Genomic DNA, 6,000 nt, shown 5'->3' on the forward strand with positions numbered 1-6,000 from the left:
TCAACATTAGACTGCCAGGGCCCAGTCCTTGCATATCTTTCCTTCTCTGTCCATATACCTTCTCTAAGCAATAAATATTCTTAGCTTTATGCCAATCATCTATATGTCAGTGGCTCCCAAATAAATATCTCCAGTCTGAATCAATTAACTCCAGGCTTAATTGGCCTCTTTATTTGAATGGCTAATAGACACTGCAAACTTAAACTTCCCCAAACTGACCTTCTGATACCAACCCCACTTACCAAATCTGTTCCTTCTGCAATCTCAATCTTTTATTTCACACAGTAGTAATTCCATCCTTTGAAAGGCTTGGGCCAAAACCTTGGGGGTTAAACTTGATTATTCTTTTTCTTAAACCCCTTGTTCAATTATTTAGAAAACTCGTATGTTCTTTTTTCAAAATACATCCAGAATTTGACTATTTTAAATCAGTTCCCCTCCCACTACCTGGACTTAGCCACTGTCATCACTCACTTGTATTGTTATCATCTCCCCTGCTGGCATTTCTTGTTTCTACCTTTGTCATCTTTCAGCCTATTTCAATAGAGCAGCCAAAGTAATTCTGTGAAAACATAAGTAGATCATGGTTTTTGTTCAAAACTTCCAATGACTTCACCTCTTAGTAAATTATAGCCAACATTCTTACAATGGTCTTCAAGGTCTGTATGATCTGTCCACACCCAACTTTCCAATGTTACGTCCTGCAGTCTCCATCCTTCACTATTCTAGCCACATTCATCTCCTCAATGCTCCTTGAATATACCAGGTATGTTCCTGCCTTAGAGCAGGGGTTAGGCTTTTCAGATTCCAAAGACTATTCTAAATCTAAATAATTTAATAGAGACTCTCCAGAAATCCTAATAAGAGCATTCTCATAAAATGTACTACTACCTTAATCATATACTCGTTTTTAAATGCCCTTATTAAAAGGAATTCTAAACAGAGTACTTCATTCTCCTGGGTTATTTCCAAAAATCTGATATAAACAATTATGAGACTAACTAGAAAAACATCTAACAGAGTTATTTGATGTCTGATATGTACATGCTAACTATGAGTGATTTAACTAAAAGCATCTAAATACGGTCAGCAAGTATTTATTTAGTATCTATTAAATGCTAGCATCTACTCTAAACTCAGATTTCAGGTCGTGTGTTTGGGGGATACAGTGGTAAAAGATACACATACACACATATATACACACATGCATGTACATACACTATGTGTATATATGTATGTGTGTGCATGTATATGCATGTGTGTATATGTATATATATAGAGAGAGAAAGAAAATGAGAGAGAAACTGGAGAAGGCCCAAGTGATTCTGAAAAAGGGACTATTAAATGCCTTTGTCCAAAAGGAAATATAACATATGGTTATTAAATGAATCCAAGAATGTAAGTTTTGTTCAACATCATAATATTAATTAATGAATTCATCATATTAACAAAATAAAAATGATCTCAATCTTGATAATTTTAAGATCACCTTGATTCCCTCGATCTCAAATTTGCATAAAACACCTCTGATAAATTCAACGTTCATTAATGATGTAAAGAAAACTCTTTAAAAACTAGGAATAGAAAGAAATTTACTTAATCTGACAAAGAGTACCTGAAAAAACCTAGTATCTCTCACTAGGATCCAAGTGAAATAATGATGTCTGATCAGTATTATAATGGATGGTCTAGCCAGTGCAATAAGGCAAGAAAAAGACATAAGATGCATAAGGATCAGAAAGTAAGAAATAAAATTAATCATTCGCGGGTGATATGATTGGGTCACAGAAAACCCAAAAGAATCTTCAGATAAAGTTTTAGAATGAATAAGAACATTTAACAAGAATGCTAAGTACAAAATCAATACACAAAAATTGGTTGTAATTCTCCATACCAGAAATAAACATCATCTAGAAAAAACTTAAAGATGTCATATAGAACAGTTCTTCAAAGCATCAAATACCTAGGAGTAAGCCAAATAAAAAATGTACACCTCTGTACAGAACACCATAAAACATTTTCAAAAGCATAGAAGACCTTAATAAATATGTATGCATTGGATGATTCAGTATTATAAAGATGTTAATTCTCCCTAAATTCATTGGGTTTAATGTAATGAATATATTCAAACAAATTCAATAAAAGTTCCAGTAGGTTTTTATGAAAACTGACAAGCTGATTCTAAAATTTACATGGAAATGCATAGGGCCCAAAATAGCTAAGATTCTTGAAGAAGAAAAGGAATTACAGAGAAATTTTAAAACAAAGTAATTAAAAGTTTGGATTCAAAAAAAGGCTAATGAACCAGAAAGGAGAGTTCAAAAACTAATTTATGTATATTCATAGACTCTCGATTTGTGACAGGTGGCATCTTTTCAATAAATGATATTGAGTCAATTGGCTATCCATATGGTGAAAATGAAACTTGATCCTGAATTCATACCATACACAAAAATCCATACAAGCAAATTATAGTGATTGTATATAAATCTGCAATTTCAAACATTAAGCCTTCCAGAAAATAAAATACAAGATATTTTCAGGTTCTTAGGAGAGGCCAAGGTTTGTTAGAATTAAAAAAGCATTATCTAAAAAGAAAAAAGGTTGATAAATTAGACTGTATTAAAATTAAGAACTCCCATCATTTAAATACATCAAGAATGTAAAATTGAAAACCACAGAGTATAAGACCATGACATTTGCAGCCTGTATAACCAACAAGGAGCTCATACTGAGACTATGGGAGAACTACAGATGAGTAAGAACTATTTAACCAAATAGAAAAGCAGGCAGAAGACTTCAACAGAGCTCCACAAAGCAGGATATCCAAATGGCCAATAAAACTATGGAAAGGGTCATCATTACTCTTTAGGGGAACGGAAGACAGAACCATAGAAGAGATGTCACTTCAAATCCACCAGAATGGATAAAACAGAAAAGCCTGGCAAGGCTCTGTGGAGAGGATATAGAGCAGTGGACACTCATATATTGCTGGTGGGAATGTAAATTGGTACTGGCAGTTTAGAAAACTGTTTTGTATTATATACTAAAGCTGACCAGACTCATGCCTTATGACCCAGCAAAGTTCCACTCCTAGGTGTAACTGCATACATATGTGCACCTGCATACATAAGTGCAAAGACATGTACACACATGTCCACAGCAGCACATATATAAATAGCAGTGTAAAATGTCCGTTCAAACAATGGACATTGAAAACACTAACCTTTGTGTTTCCATTTATGTTAAGTTCAAGAATAGACAAAACTAATCTATGGTGATAAAAATCAGAATATTGGTTACTTCTCAGAAAGAGGATTTAGATATGGAGAGGGACGAAGAGGAGGATTTTGGAATCTTAGTGTTACTGACATTCTACTTTTTGACCTGGGTGGTGGTTATAAAAATGTTTGCTTTGCGTTAATTTGCTGAGATAGACACTTATGATTTATACTTTAATATGTCTCTATTATACTACAATATTTCTTAAAAGATTTCTTAAAATCCCATTACAATATAGGAACTAAATAGGTACCATGTTTACCTGTTTTCCCAATTGATTTGTTTCTGTTTCAGTGTGCTACAATTGTTGGAAAAGGCGTTATGTGAACTAATAAATATAGTAGAACCTCAGGAAAACATACCCTTGGCCGTACCTATTACTGTATGTTTTCCTGGATATTTTGGGTTCACAAGCATGGGAAAACAATGTTTTAAGAGGCACTTAATCAAATAAATACTTTTTAAAATAATATTTTTATTCCAAATGAATACATTCTTCTGTGGTCCAGACATTAGTCTATGCCTGCATTTTCAATACATGTAAAATATATTTTTAAAAAATGAAGTGTGATAATACTTTACATATTATTTTGTGACCTATTTTACACCTCAGATATGTTTGAAATCTATAAAAACAAATGTCTGTCTACCTAATATATTTTTATAAAATAAATGTTAAGATATTAAAACTCATAAGACAATAGAGAGGAAATAAACTCCCTTTCACCTCTGCCCTGCTACATTACTAATTCCCAGAATCAAGCATATTAAAAGATTCTCTGTGTGTATGCCAGTGAGGGTTTTTGTTCTCATTTGTGTGTGTGTGTGTGTGTATGTGTATGTTTTACAGAGTTTGAGATCTTCCAACATTTTTTTTCACAAATATAGTTTCAGCACTTTACCTATCAATGCATAAGTATCTACATTCATTCTATATCAGTCCTTTAACTATAGATAATATCTGTATCGTTCTTTTTAATGGCTGTATAATATTCCAACATAGAGATATTTCATAATTTATTTAGCTTTTCTCCTACTAATAGTGTTTTTCCAGTTTTTTTCTTTACAAAAATGATATGACAAACATCTGTGTACACATGTGTGTGCATATGTATGTGTGTATCTTCATATATTTCAGAAAATACAAGAACTGCTGGGTTAAGAGTATAAATATTTTTAAATACTAAAAATAACTCAAACCATTCTTCTGTGAGTAGTCATTGCTATTGGATACAACATTACAGCAAAACAAATGTAATCAAGAATTTAAGTAAGGCACCAACATGGGAACCAATGTGTCTCTTAAGGCAAGAAGACTATTAAAGGTTGATGTGAGATTTAGTGGAAAGGAGTACATATGGGAGATAATTTACTGCTGCCCCAAGCTTATAGCCATATCACCCTTTTTTCCGTTAGTAGTTAATAAAAACTAATGTCAAATATAAAATGGACAAACAAAACTATAGCCAGCATTGATAGATAGAAATTATAATACAATATAATTAAGTGACCAATTTATAATACTTATAGTCAAGTAAAATATTTCACTTAGATTCCTTAAAATTAGAAATTGTCTTCTCAGGATTAGGCCACATTTTCTCTGAAAAGCCATCATCCTTGAGTCATGCTGTTCTAAGGATGAGTTTTTCTTCTAATGGACAATTGTTGATCATTTAAATCTGTACCTACCGCTGACAGTGGGTTTTAGTTTAACCCCAGGACATGAAGACATCAGAATCTCTTAGAGATAAAGCAGTGGATATTACATGTATTAATGTGCTCTAAAGATAGTTAAATTTAGACGGGAGCAAATAAATTTTTTTCTTTACAGCCAGCAAATTAGTACTGTGGCTCCTTGTCATTTACCTCCTCCATGCCTCAGAATAAAATCTTTCCTTGACAACACAAGATCACTAATAGTAAGGGAACAGGAGATGTAGTGGAAATCTAGATCACTGAATGACTTTGAGCCTTTCTGCATAATAGTGGCGGAGATTTGAGTGCTTGTTATGTGCAAGGTGCGTTTGTAAGTGCCTAATTTGTATTATTCCATTTACTCATTATAATAACCCTATGAAGTAGATGGAAAATAAGCACTAACAGACTGGTAATAGACGCATAGAAAAGCTAAGCCAAGTCAACAACTGGTATGTAGCAGAGCCAGTATTCATACCCAGGTACTGTGGCTACAGAACCTGTACCCTTAACGATTTCACTGAAGTTGAAGATTCATTTGGTTTAAACTTGTGAACCCCCAGGCTCCACCTCTTTTCCCCTGTGTCTCACTTTGAAGCCCACAGAATCTCAGTGGGTCATAAGATATCCCTCTGCCATTGGGAAGAGGAGCTAGGCAAGGGCAGATGTCTCTACAGATCTGTTATTGGGAAGTTGGGTGTCTAACCTTGTCTTGCCGTTTAACTTTGTGATTTTTTGCTGAAAACCAGATGTGATATATCTGGTAACAGGAACTAAGGTAATCAGGCATATAGTGTGAGATATTATGTTAATCTGACTAGAAGCTGAGCTATGTTTAATTTGTTGTAGCTGTGCCAGGGCCTTATGTTTCCTCTAGGTTTTGGTTTTTGGTTTTGGGTGTTTTTGTTTTTTTTCCTCCCCTGTTATCTTTGAGCTTCCCTAAGAACTCCTTCTCAAATAGAGTCAGTAATGAGCTCTCTCAACTGTAGTCCACTGCTATTATTTTGAAGCCCTGTTGATGCA

Source organism: Theropithecus gelada, chromosome 9 (genome assembly GCF_003255815.1).
Source record: "Theropithecus gelada isolate Dixy chromosome 9, Tgel_1.0, whole genome shotgun sequence".
Lineage (NCBI taxonomy): Eukaryota > Metazoa > Chordata > Mammalia > Primates > Cercopithecidae > Theropithecus > Theropithecus gelada.